The sequence below is a fragment of the Mustela erminea genome, chromosome X (genome assembly GCF_009829155.1).
Source record: "Mustela erminea isolate mMusErm1 chromosome X, mMusErm1.Pri, whole genome shotgun sequence".
NCBI lineage: Eukaryota > Metazoa > Chordata > Mammalia > Carnivora > Mustelidae > Mustela > Mustela erminea.
The window spans coordinates 21,445,338-21,460,076 of record NC_045635.1 but is presented as its reverse complement, the minus strand read 5'-3'; positions in this window follow the sequence as shown (position 1 = coordinate 21,460,076).

Sequence of the window (14,739 nt, the reverse complement as noted above, 5' to 3'; positions counted from 1 at the left end):
ACATTGTCTATTTTGCTGTGTACTATCAGTAAGCTGTGGCATTCCTTATTGAATGGTCACAGAGAGTGATTTCATCTATTTAAGGGGCCTGGCAGCAAACAATAAGGCCAAAGAAACCAGAACAGTAAACTAGTATCCTACAGATAGAGATTGTTATAGTATATAAGTTTGAGAACCCTTATTTAATGAGGCTCCACTTCTCTTGAGGGTATCTTCAGAACAGAACTCTCAGGTCAGTGAGTGGCTCATGGGAATACTTGTCATCCAGTGCTGGTAGTATTTCTTCCGAGGGCCCTGGTCAGATGCCTTTTTACTTTAGTATAGTGAATCCAAGGTACGACTCTGATTTTAAGAAAGAGTGTGTGTTTTATAGTACTAGGTAGGGCCCTGTTCATATAGGATATAGTTGGTCCTAGGATGACCCATTTTTCCACATTTCGAGATATATCCCATCTCCAGGTTCATTTGGGTGACACTTAATTTGAGTGGGCTGGGGTAGGCAAAAATTTCCATACATGTTGAATGTATCCACCTCCTGTCAAAGATTAATTATGTGCTTAATGGCCAGAGAAACCTCCAGTCTGGAGGTGAGAAGGAGTCAGAGCCTTTTGGAAACATTTCCCATAAGTTATTCCAAATGGGATGAACTTTTAGTTTGCCCTTTGAGGCAGCTCTCACTCTGGGAGAGCTACCGGTAATAACCTTAACCAGTTTTCCTGTGTTCCCTGGCCCAACTTGGCCAGGGTCTTTTTTCAGGGTTTCATTAACACATTCTGTCTTCCCAGAAGCCTGAGATCTCCAGGCAGCTTGTAACCTCCACTTAATATTTAAAGCCTTAGTTACCTCAGAAGTAATTTTTGATACAAAAACTGACCCATTCTCATTTTGGATTGACCTTGGTAATCCAAATCAAGGAATTATCTGTTAATAAAAGTCCCTTATTACTCTATTAGCTCTTTCTGTCCTACAGGGAAAGGCCTCAATCCATCCAATAAATCTATCTACAAACACCGAAAGGAATTTCAAATCTCCAGGGGCTGTCAGCATTTCAGTAAAGCAGTCAATCCTCCCCTAGCGTTGTATCCCCGATTTGAGTTGCTCTAACTAGAGGGGTCCTGCAGGTCTAGTTTGTACATTATTTGTCTGGCATCGGGCACACCAGTTTGTTGTTTTCTCAATAATTCCCTTTATCATTCAGGTGCTGATAATCTTTATTTACCATAGGTATAAAGCTTCTTTAACATAATGAGTCTTATGTAGTCTTAAGGACTCCTCAAATAGTCTACTTAGGCACCCAGATTATCCTTTTGTTATTTATCATTCGTCCTGTGACTATCAGAGACCACTGTGGTTTTTTGTCTCATCCTGGAAGTAGGAGGGAGTGAACTCCTATAGTTCTGGAGAGACAATTAGTGGCACTTGCACAATCTTCCCAGACTTGGCAGACCATTTTGTAACTGCATGAGCCAAATTATTTCCTTCTGTTACTTCTGAATTTCCCTTTTGATGATCTCTACAGGGAGCTGTTGCCAATTCTTGAGGCTTATGTATGGCTACTAGCTGTCTGTGGATTTCCTTGCCATATTCAGTTTCTCCATTTTCACTTTCTAGAAGTGCCCCAACCCTCCAGATGGCTCCATGGGCATGAATTACAAAGAAGGCATATTTAGAATGAGTATAAATAGTTAAGCCCTGTCCTTATTCAATTCTAATACTCTGGTTACGTGCAATTATTTCTGTCTTTTAGACTGAGATGCCGGGGTTGGTTTTTAGACTTTACAATAGCATTTAGGAACACTACTGCATATCTTGCCCTTTTAGTCCATTTTCCATAAACTGCTGCCATCTACAAACCAGATTTCCTCTGCATTGGACAGAGATTCGCTCTGGAGATCTTTGTGGCTAGAATAAATTTGATCAAGTACTTGATGATAGGGGAGTAGCATGGCAGCTGTAATGGGGATGGTGGTGATGGTTATCTAGCAGCATGGCCTGATGTTGTAACATTCTGTTTTGTGACAACTACAGATGTCCCTAGGTTTCCAGTAAAACAGAAACCTGGCGTAGTGTCCAAACAGTCATAGGCTGACTCCTAGTTAGTTTTTCTGCTTCTTTTATCAAGAGGCATGTGCCTGATGCTGCTCTTAGGCAAGGTAGCCCCTGGCCACCATGTCCAACTGTTTAGAATTATAAGCAACCATTTTTTGTAAGAGCCCCAGTGTTTGGGGTAACATAGATAACAGTTATTCCTTGCCTTTCATGTATTTACAAATCAAACAGCTTGTCAAAATCAAATAGTACTAAGGCTGGGGTCTTCCTAAATAAGGCTTCAAGCTCCCTAGCTTCAATTTGCAGGGCTGTAGGGCAAAAGGCAGTTTTAGTTCTCAATGATTCCAAGTCAAAAGAATGAAAGAAAATTGGAAACCTTAGTTTGGTGGGTCATAGCCAGACATTTAAGGAAACCAGATGAATTCAGGATCAGACCAGTTTTATAAGGACACAAAAAAACAAAGAAACTCAGAACCAGAATCTAGCACCCACAAAGAAGTGTTACTGAAATATAATTTTTCTCTGAAATCACCCACATTTCCTTCAAAGAAAGCCAAATTGAAACTAAATCATTTGTAAAACAAGTCCAGTTTTAATAAAGTTCGCCTAATTATTTACATAAGCTGAGCAAGAATAGTGATTGACCATTAAGTTTTTTTAATTTGCTTTGCTGAAAGTTTTATAAAGAATTTCAAATTGAACTTTTAATAGGCTCTCAAGGCCAGAAGCTAAGCCAAATATTTGACTTCTGATTTGCGTGCAATACCTGCAAATTTAGGTGAATTCCTCTCCTCAAGGTTCCCAAAATATCCTGACATTTCCTGCACCTGCCAGGAAGTGACCTTCTTTATTTAGCTGGTAAGGCTCCTGGGAACTCTGTAAGTATGGTATCAGGCCAACATTTTCAAGGGGCTTTATTAGCTCCATAAAGTCAAAATTAGTTCCTAAGAGCTGTCAGATCATATCTGAGTCTATGCATGGCTTTCTGAGATATGTCATTCCACTCAAAGCCTTGGTGATATCATGTTTCCAATAGTGTTCTCTTACAAAGGGAGCAGATTCTCGTTGAACTTGTGCAAATAGTTATAATGGCCATAATAGGAAGAAAACTCATTGAAGGGTTTCTGAATTCTGCAGGGTTCAGGTAAGGAGAAAATGAGATGTTTCAGTTTGTTCACAAAAATATTTTATTGTATTTCTCTAAGTCATAGATATTTTAAAAGAAAACGATTCCTCAAATCTGGAAGAGTGGACATTAGAGAGCCAGTATTTCAAACAAGATTCATAAAACTGTAATCAACTTCCTCAATTCATTCAGTCCGATGTTATTAATTCTTGTTCTGTTTGACTGCAGCTTCACCGTTAGTGCTGGAAATTCTTACCTGTTTAGTTTTACAATCTTAAAGGTATAAGAAAACCTGTGTTTTGTCAAAAAAGTCCTTTTAATGAATCTCCTTGAAAATGAAGCATATTTTGCAAGGTCATGATAACAATAACTATAAATAACAAAAATACTCAAAAATGGACATGGTAAAAGAGCTGATGAAAGTTCATTATAATGCAGTTGACAAGGCATTCTGCATATTTCTATGACATACAACATTTCAATAATTAGAATATTGAGTGATGACCCTATACCAAGACATATGAAAACTTTAGGAATTTCATATAATTTCTATAACAGTTGTAGTATTTTTGCATATAATATAGTCTAAGATGATTCATTATCATTTTTTGACAATATTTCCCATGTAGCATAACATACCAAATAAACAAACCTAATTAGTCAAAACAACTTCATTTACAATTTGAATCTTGGTAATTTTGTTAAAAATCTCAGAAGGTTTCAAAGGACATGCCTAACCAGGATAATGAATTATTATGAAACTTAATATTTAATTGTCCATTTTACCAAACTGGCAATAAGATATTCTATAGAAGATTTAATACTTGTTAGCAAAACTAAGCTTCTTTAGTATTAAAATGTTGTAACTTTTTTAACTAATCAAAGACCTGATAAAGACAAAGCATAGAATTTTTGTTTTTCTGGGCAGATAAAGGAAAACTTTGTTTACAACTTCTTATGAAGAGTAGACCAGTAATCCAAGAAAACTTTGTCTTTTCAACAGAGAAAAACCAAATCTCCATCTAATACCATTGTAGTTTTAAAACTCATTCATTCTTGACCATGCATACAATTTTTTTAAGATTCCCTCATAAACCTGGCTATTGCTTTTTTTATTTATATTTTGTCTTAAGCCTTCTTTAATAACCAGTCTCATTTTCAACAAAATTATTTTCCTTTCCTTCAACAAAAATGTATTCTTATTCTTTATAACTTTCTTGCCAAAAATACGTATTACTTTACTTGCATACAGAGTTGCTTCTCTTAATATTTCTTGCCATCTCAATTACATTTATCAGAACTTTTACTTTTAGGAAACTTTGTCTCCTGTGAAAAGTAAATATTAATCAATTGTGAACTGTGTGTTATGCCAGATTTCTTCAGATTGGAAATTTATGAATATATTTAACAGCTTCTAGAGCCATGTTTTTTTTCATAGTACAGCTATTAATAAAGCATAAAACCTGTTTACTAATAGACCCAAGTACCCTCAGTTTCCTTGCAAACATAGCCAAAAGCAGACACACCTACATTCAGTAATCAATGCTTTAGTATTCTCTCTTATTTGAAGATACTTAGATACCCAATGAATTCAACCCAGTTTATCATTTAACTTGGCAAAACTTTAAAGTTCTAGGTTAGCAAAGATTTGAAGTCTATTTAAAGGTTTTACCTACAAAACTTTTTATGTATTTAGTCTGCTTATTCTTAACAATTACCCATGAAAACTTCATGAAACAGACAACCTCAACAATTTAAGTCATTTTTGCTGACATAATGCAATAGATACAATATGAATTTAATAAATTCAGATAGAATAAAAGTTGATTATTATATTTGATGTCGATACACCAAAAGACATGTGTATTTTAATTTATTGAACATTATTCCAGATTATGCAAACTTGAAAAACATTTGTGTTAGTTTTTGTATTTCTGGGTTTTAGAATGCCTTGGTTTTTATAAGCTCTTTTCTTCTAACCTACTAAATAGAAATTTTACCTGTTCCAGGTGTATGCTTCCAGTGACCTAAGGAGCTGTTGCCTCCTTTGTCCATGGTTGCAAGGGAAGAAGAAGGTGCACCAAAGCCAAGTAGCAAGGGTGGAGATTTAAACAGGGAAAACAACAAACAGACCAAACATCCAGGTGGGATAGAGATTTCTTTCCCACCTTCTAGGCCTTACCCAACAGCCAGGCTGGATGAAGGTTTCTTTTAATCTCCCAGACTCTAGTCTAGTCTTTTTATCTAGTCTTGTTTTGCCAGGCTGAAGCATCCAAGTCTCTAATGGCCAGATTTTGTGATCTTCTCTTATCCAGGGAAATCTAGCCTCGAGTCTAATCAGAATGTTCGATCTTCTAGAGTATTTACCAGAAGGGCCCTGTCATTTCCTCAAGTATTCTGACTGTTAAACTGGTTTTCCCAGACTTTGTGAGACAGCTCTAGTTTTACCTCTAAAAGTTGCGGTGTGGACCTGATGTAACTTACCCCAACAGAAATCCTTCTGAGTAAAAGTAATCAGAGTCATCACTGGATCTGAGTTTAGGACAGAATGCCAGGCCAGTGGTCAGAAGCACCAAGAAAGGAGAGTCCCCTCAAAGGACTGCATTCCTGGTCCCAGTAGCTTGAACAGGATAGCCTGGGAAAGCTCTTCCTACCCATAGTTCTGGCTGTTGGAAACCAGGGAAGGGGAGGGAAGAATCTCAAAAGAACAACTGTTCTCTCTGGGTCACCAAATTGTAACTTAGCTAATGTGAGTTTGCTCGTTGGTGAGTCACAAATAGAAACTATTAACAGGTGAGTTGTTGCACAAAGTTTATCTGCCACAGATAAGGAGATCTTCAGATAAGGAGAAAGTTGTGACTGCCCAATCCAGAATGAATACCCATGTATTTAGGGTTATGGTGACTGTTTAGAAAGGGGAGACTTGGGGCACCTGCATGGCTCAGTGGGTTAAGCCTCTGCCTTTGGCTCAGGTCATGGTCTCAGGGTCCTGGGATGGAGTCCCTCATTGGGCTTTCTGCTCAGCGGGGAGCCTGCTTCCCTGCCCACCCACCCACCCCCTGTCTGCCTCTCTGCCTACTTGTGATCTCTCTCTCTGTGCCAAATAAATAAATAAAATCTTTAAAAAGTGGGGGGGGGGGAGGGAACCTTGTCATCCTGTGTAGAGGTAGACCTAAGGGTGTACATGTACCTTGGGATTAAATACCTATACATACATTGTACATTACGTAAATGAGGCTTGTGCTCCTCCTTAGGCAGAGATTTTAGTACTACAATAAATAAAAGAAACTTCCTCACTCCATGGTTGACTCCGTGGACCATCTGCACAGGTGTGAATCAGGGGATAAGATCAAACTGGTCTGGGTCCTCTGGGCGGTAAGAGCTCTTCCTCTAGGTAATCATTACTGCTAGAGGGCTAGTTTGGTTTCCATCATGGGATACTATGCCTGTGCGTCTTTTGCCTGAGTTAAGAAATAAACTGGAATAAAGAGCTTAAGTGAAATCATGTGACAAATTCAAACAGTAATGTTCAAGTCTTGGGTCTAGCTAGTGACAATTCCTGCCTAGGGTTTCCAATAACATAGATTTACCCACTACTCAGTACTTGACATTTATTATCCTCATACCTGCCCCAGGTGCCTTTTTCCCTCTACAACAGTTCCTTAACTTTTACAGTAAGGAAGGGATGGGGGGAGGGAGAGGAGCCCTAAGATTTTCTTCTTCCTCTGTTCAGAAACTAGCATACACATTTCATTCTGTACGTATATAAACCAGTATCTAACGTATACTGAGAGCCAAATTTAATCACCTGAGCCACTCAGGCACCCCTGTAAATGTCTTTTATAAAAGCATAACTTCTACTCAATTTCAGAGCTTTACCTATGCCTGGTGCATCTTTAAAATAATCTGCTCTAAACAATCCTGAAAAACTAAGAAGTATGTTGTGGGGTTGCATATTCTGCTCCCCTTCATGAACTTCAGGGAAGTCAAGCATGTTGCCAACCACACTTTACGTTTTTACCTTTTTTGGCTCTGATTCAATAGGTCATCTTTTTTACATAAAAATGTCTGAAATCAGCTATTTGAAACTTTCCTGTGTAACTGACTATTATAATCCACTTAATAAGTAAATAAATCTAACCCCACCCCAAGATCTTAGAACACTGTACTTTTTTCATATTAATATGAGCCCTTATATTTATATTATATTTAAAGCATAGTAAGCATTGTGTTTGTATAAATCAGTGGATATATGTCTTAGTCCATTAAGACTGCTTAAATATGGGGCACCTGGGTGGCTCAGGTCATGATCCCAGGGTCCTGGGATGGAGCTCCAGATTGGGCTGTTTGCTCAGCGGGGAGCCTGCTTCCCCCTCTCTCTCTCTGCCTGTCTCTCTGCCTACTTGTGACCTCTGTCAAATACATAAATAAAATCTTAAAAAAAAGACTGCTTAAATAAAATACCAGTGACTGAGAGGCTTATAAATAACAAAAGTGTATTCTTTACATTTCTAGGGGTTGGTGGGTCTGAGATCAGGTTGCCACCATGTTCCTCACATCAGAGCTCTCTTATAGATCACAGACTTCTCATTAAGTTCTCATGTGCGGGAAGGGGCAATGGACCAGTCTTCCACCTCCTTTATAAAGGCATTAATCTCATTTAGAATCCTCATAACCTAATCATCTCCCAAAGGCCTCACCTAATATCATCACACTGGCCATTAGGATTATAACATGAATTTTGGAGGGAAACATTTAGGTCACAACATTATATGAATGGAACATATTTCCATTATATTATTTAAATTTTATCAAAAGCCAATTATAAGACATGAATATATTCTCATTTTCAAAAATCACCATTACAGACCAAATCTTCCTTGAATATCACTAGCAAGCCCCTTCCCTTTCCTAGGTTAAAACGTATCAGCCAGACATTTCCCATGATGTATAGTTTAACCTGTCTTTACCATAGGTCATTTGGTGTTTTTAAATATAGCCTGTATGTGATCATTTTGCACTTGCTTTTCTTATTTCTCAGTAAGTTACCTTGATTAATATATTTACAAATCAATACACATACATCACTCACAGGCATTTTAAGGGCTGCCGAGTATTCTATGGAATACTGTGGTTTTTGTCCGTCCTTGATGGACTTTCAGCTTTTATTCCATTTGTTCTAATGACAGATATCAATGCAAATAAACATTTTTGTGCATGCCTCTGAAGGGATATGTATGAATATCTCTAGTGTAAATACTTAGTAGTGGAATTGTTGGATCATACAATATGTGCCTTCTTATTTTAATATATATTATTAATTGCTCCCCAAAGTGGTTTTAGAAATTGACTCTCCAATCTGCACAGCATTAAATCATTTCTGTCCTCTTTAAACGTTCAAAAATGTTTATTTCTTCATTCTTTTCAAGTGGAAGTGAACATTTTATTACTGAGAGAGTGGGTATTAGAGCATAGTAATATGCCAGTTCAAAGTTTGAGGGATCTATTTTATAGTGTTATTCTTTACAGGGTATTATCACTTAGCTGGTGTTGTACATTTCAGCTAGCATACACATTTCCTTCTGTACATATGTAAACCAGTATCTAATGCATACTTGGTTGATACAGGAGTGATTAACAAATTCTCAGTTAATGCTTCTCACATATGAAGTTTTTTTTTTTTTCTCCAGTAACGTGCCCAGTTTGAGTTAGCATCAAACCAAGACAAAAATCTAAGACTTCCAATACTTAGAGCAATATTGTTTCTAGCCATATAAAATGACCTAAGTAATCTACGCAGAACTAAAAATTACACTGCTCTTTGTGATGTGATGGCAATCTATTCCTTTTTTAATGCTAGTAATTCTCAAAAGCCAGGAATGGGTAAGCTTATGGATACTTAACAAGTTTATTTGTATTTATCCTATACACATGAGGCCTAAAGAATGTGTTCCTGCTTAATTATTTAAACAACAGTTGTTAAGATTTTAATTGTTAATTAAATTGTTAAGCTTAATTGAATGTTTAATGATTTAATGATTTAATGATTTTTTTATATTTAGTGATCTTTTTATTTTATAAGTAATGCAAATTCATTGTTGGTAAAATAGGAAATAGTCAAAACTGCATTTTTTATGTTGTCCTAATATAACCATTTGGTGAACATCACTAACATTTTTATTCATTATTTTTGTGTATGATTGTGTGTAAACATATCCATACATGTTTACATATTCTTCATAATTAGTGTGGTTTTTTTCATTCTTGTCCATACACACTCATGTGGGAACAAATGTATACATATATACATATAGATGCATATAGATTTATGTACCTGTGCAAAGCATACAGACTTTAATATGTACGTATTTACCTCTAAACATATACATACATATTACTTTTATATACATACATACCTTTCCATGGATATGTAGAGGTATTTTCCTGCATCATTGTAAATAGTCTTAAATGGAGAATGTGAGGTAGAGTTGACAAGAGTAAAGCATATAAAAGCTTCAGTTTAACTTTTGGCTTAGTTACTTACTGGTTACTCTTCACCTTTATGACCCTACATGTCCTGCAGTCTTGTTAGCATTACAGAATACTAGGAAGTGTTACTTAATTGGGTGCTTGTCATTGCTGAATGGGTTAGGAATAATGTTTTTCCATTTTCTTCTTGATTCAGTATGTGCCTAAGAAGCATTGGCAGGGTGTGTTTAAAAAGAAAGTTGCCTTTTTTTTCTGAACTACAGTTTGGATTGATGAATGGAGAATTTTCCTTCGCCTTTATTTTTAGATATTTAACTGGTCATCTGTGATTACATCTATTTTTCATAGAGTTAGACTTGATATAGAACATTCTATTAGCTGTGGCTATACAGTGTAATGATTCAATATGTGTATATATTGTGAATGATCACCTTAAGTCTCATTAACATCCATCACCATGTATTACATACACATTTTTTTTTCTTATGAGAACTTTTAAGATGAGGCAATTTTCAGATATACCGTATAGTTTCATTAATTATAATCACCTTGGGGCACCTGAGTAGCTCAGCTTTGTGAGTTTGTGACTCTTGGTTTCAGCTCACATCATGATCTCAGGGTTGTGATATAGAGCCCTGCATAGGGCTCTGTGTTTAGGGCAGAGTCTGCTTGAGATTCTATCTATCTCTTCCTCTCTGGTTGGCCCCTCCCCCTTCTTGCATGCTAGTGCTCTCTCTCTCTTTCAAATAAATAAATAAATAAATAAATCTTTAAAAAATGATACTCACTTCAATGTACATTAAATCCCAATGACTTACTTATTTTATAACTCAAATTTCATATGTTTTGACCATCTTTACCCATTTCTCCCACCCTTCCCCCTCCCACCTCTGGCAACCACTAGTCTGTTCTCTATAAGTTTAGGTTTTAATTTTGTATTTTTTTTTTATAAATTTTCAGATTCCCCCTATAAGTTGTATCATCCAGTATTTGTCTTTCTCCATCTGATTTATTTTACTTAACATAATGCCCTCAGGTTCCATCCACGTTGTCAGAAATAGCAAGATTTCCTTCTTTACTATGTGTGTATAATATTCCATTATATATATATATATATATATATATACACACACACCCACATATATATCATATATAGCATATATAACAATATATATTTATATTTATCTATATATTATATACAATATATTATATATTTGCTTATATATACATAAATCATATATAACAAATAACATTTACAAATATATAACAAATAATATTTACCAATACTTAAATGATAAATAGTATATAATAAATATTACTTATATATTTGCTTTATCCATTCATCCATTGATAGATACCAAGGTTGCTTCCATATCTTGGCTATTATAAGTAATGCTATAATGAACATGGAGGTGCACCAATCTTTTAAAGCTAGTGTTTCAATTTCCATTCAGTAAATACCCAGAAGTGGAATTGTTGGACCTTCTGGTAGTTCTATTTTAATTTTTTGTGGAAACTCCATACTGTTTTCCATAGTGTCCGCACCAGTTTACATTCCCACCAGCATTGCATGAGGGTTCCATTTTCTCCACAGCCTTGTCAACACTTACTACTTCATTTTGATAATAGCTATTCTAAGAAGAGTGTGGTGATATTGCAGTTTTGATTTACATTTCCGTGATGATTACTGACACTGAGCACCTTTTCATGTACCTGTTGGCTTACTGTAACTTCTGATTGTGTCTCTTTAATGAAATTTTCCTTAACTGTTTGATCTGAAAGTTGGAGTTCTCTATCTACTCAGGAAGATTTTTTTTCTCATATATATATATTCACCTCTGCTCCAGTTCTTCTGGTATTTATTTTTCTCTCCAAAGACATTGTGAATTTGTAGAGTGATTATTCACTCTCTTTTGTCCAAAACTACCTGTTTCAATTCATCCCTTCTTGTTTTCAATTTTGTACTTTTCTTCTGTCTTATATGCTAATGGAGTTATGCCCTGATAGGTAGTGCTGGTCTACATTTCTTCTTCTAGTGGGTTTTGTTTTTCCTTTTGTGGTGGTTTACTCTGGATTATTTTATCTCACCGTTCCTTTTTCAACTCTATGTTTAATTCTGTTAAATTTTATCTACCAATTAATAATGATATAGTTTTAATTTAAAGGTAGCATAACTATATGTGCATTTGCAAATTACAATACAGAAGAAAAAAATAGAGTAATTTTTTTAAAAAGATTTTATTTATTTATTTGACAGAGATCACAAGTAGGCAGAGAGGCAGGCAGAGAGAGAGGAAGGGAAGCAGGCTCCCTGCTGAGCAGAGAGCCCGATGTGGGGCTCGATCCCAGGACCCTGAGATCATGACCTGAGCCAAAGGCCGAGGCTTAACCCACTGAGCCACCCTGGTGCCCCAAAATAGGGTAATTTTTAAAGCAATGAAAATGTCCAACTAGAGTCAAATATAATATCAAAAATGCAAGTTATCAGCTGTGCACAATGGTGAACTTAAGAAGTTATTATAATATTTGATTTATGAGAATTGGGCTTTTTTCTGATTAGTAAATATGATCTAACTTAATCGGTCATATGAAAAACACTAAGAATATTAAAATTATTATCAACTTAATTCTGAAATTTTTTTTAACACTTTCTTTTAAAAATATATATAATGTGCCTCTTTTCATTTGGAAGCTTACATGATTGGGATTCCTGTGGAACACAAAGCAGGTGCTGATTATGAAATCAGAGTCTTCTGAGAATCTAATATGCATAGATCAGTGCTGATGAGGGTAGGCCATCCCTAATATTTTCATGACAGGAGATATAATTGATGTTTATGCTTTTAAACATAAGTCATCAAATTGAGTGGACTGAAGATGCTGATAAAGCCATCTGGCAACTTCATGGATTTATTGGTAAAAAACAGATTTTGTTCTTTTATTTGAAACATAATAATTTTAACATTTATAGGAGGGAGGATGTAAAAGAACAGAAGGTACCATTCACACTTCAGAATTAGAATGTAACCTAAACTAAAAGTGGAACTATGTCAAACAAAACCTGATCTACAGAGACTACAACTGGCTGACAGTGACAAGCAAGCAGACACTTTGATGGGAAGAAGTTTATTGGAATGAAGCCAAAATACATTGTGCATATTGTGAGCAAATATATTTGATGAATTGGCTTCAGGTTGCAAAATTTAAAAAATATGCAGGATGAAAATATAAACACTAATCATAATTTGTGCTTGGTCCCTGGTATATGAAGATTTATGAAATCATATATAAATCAGAACTAAGGAATCAATGAAAAATGTTTTGAAAAATGTTTAAGGGAACAGATCTAGATTATTCTTACTGAATATTTGTAAGTGTTTGACATGAAAAATAAATTTTATATCATCCTTGAATATGATCATTTGGGCTAGTAGTTATATTTTTGGATACAGGCTTTGGTGGTATACACCAAAAACATCAAACATTAAAATTAAGCTTATTTGACTTTTAACAATAGTGTTAAAAGAAAAGTAATAATAAAATATATTTATTAATTATATAAAAAGAAATGAAATATAAGAGCAAGCAAGAATAGTAACAATTTATACTGATATTTGACTTTAATAGTTAAGTGAGACAAAGACATCTTCTTGGCTTTCAAGATAATAGTATTTCAGATTAATTGACATTATCTTTGAAGATGTTAAAGGAAATAGCAGAAAGAGAGACAGATAAACATTTTTCTTGATATGAACAGTCAATTTCCCTATCTGGGGGTGAGAAGAACTTGATCATTTCCTTCCAGATTTCTTTTTAAGATTTATTTGTTTATTTTCGAAAGAGATAGTATGTGTCTGGGGGGAGAAGCAGAGGGAGAGAGTCCTCAAGCCGACTCCCTACTGATCTTGGAGCATGGTGTGGTGGTCCAGCTCACCACCCATGAGATCATGACCTAAACCAACACCAGGAGTTGGACAAGTAACAAACTGAGCCATCCACATGCCCCTCTTTCAAGATTTATAATTGTGGAATTTATATAGCTAAATCTATATTTATATAGAAATCATACAGAAGTTAAAAATAGTTTGTCTACAAGCTTAATATAACCAAAGAAATTAAAAAATATATATATTGGTCTTTTCTGAAGGCTTAGGCAGAGGAAAAAGAAAAGGTGAAAAAAAGGTGGAATCAAATTTTATTTGATCTTTGATGACATTGTTATTGAGTTAGAAATCTAGTCCAAAGAAGAAAGTTTCCTGGTGAAGTATTTACTGGTGTCATCCTGATTTCTATTGTACCAGAGATAAGGGTATAAAAGACACTAAAGAAATATCCAATCATCAGATTCGAGGCTCTAGCATTCCCACTCCCAATCATTCCACATAATCAGGAGAGAAATGGAATCCTGTCCCTAGGAAATTTTTTTCTATATTGTTTTTTATCTTATAACAATTCTCTCAAAGATACATGGTCAGTAGAGTGATCTCCTAAAAGTCTGTGAAATTTTTGTATCTTATACAGTACATAATATCTGGCCTCATAGAGTTGGTATGATGAGTAAATTAGCAGAATGCCTAGAACAGTGACTAGCAAAGACTAAGTGTAACCGAACTCAAGAGGTTCGCTGCTTGGGATGCATCAAATTGAAAACTTCCCAAGGAAGTGTTGAAAGCAAAGAATTGTTGATTACTTACTCTAATAAGGAGACAGGGAGATGACACTAAAAGCATTTTCTCCACATGGAGTTTGGGCAGGAAGTATTGATTCAGTGTATTACAGGGTAGGGGCAGGGAGCATACAAAGGCACTTTTTTGGTTCAGTTGCACATGCCTAGCATGTCAATGCCTTAGTGCATATAACCTCTGTTCTAAAGACGGCAGAAATCCCCACCCCTGAGAGGAAATTTTAGGATTAGAATGAGTTAAAAGTAACTTCTGTTCACCTCAGGTGCCTTGTGTACCTGTCCTCAGCTCAGAACCAGCCCAGACTGGTTCATGTAAGAAGCTGTCAGGCCAGACACACCTAGCAAGGGGTTATCAGGTGAAACACCTTATTGGGTGTCTCCTTGGGTGGAA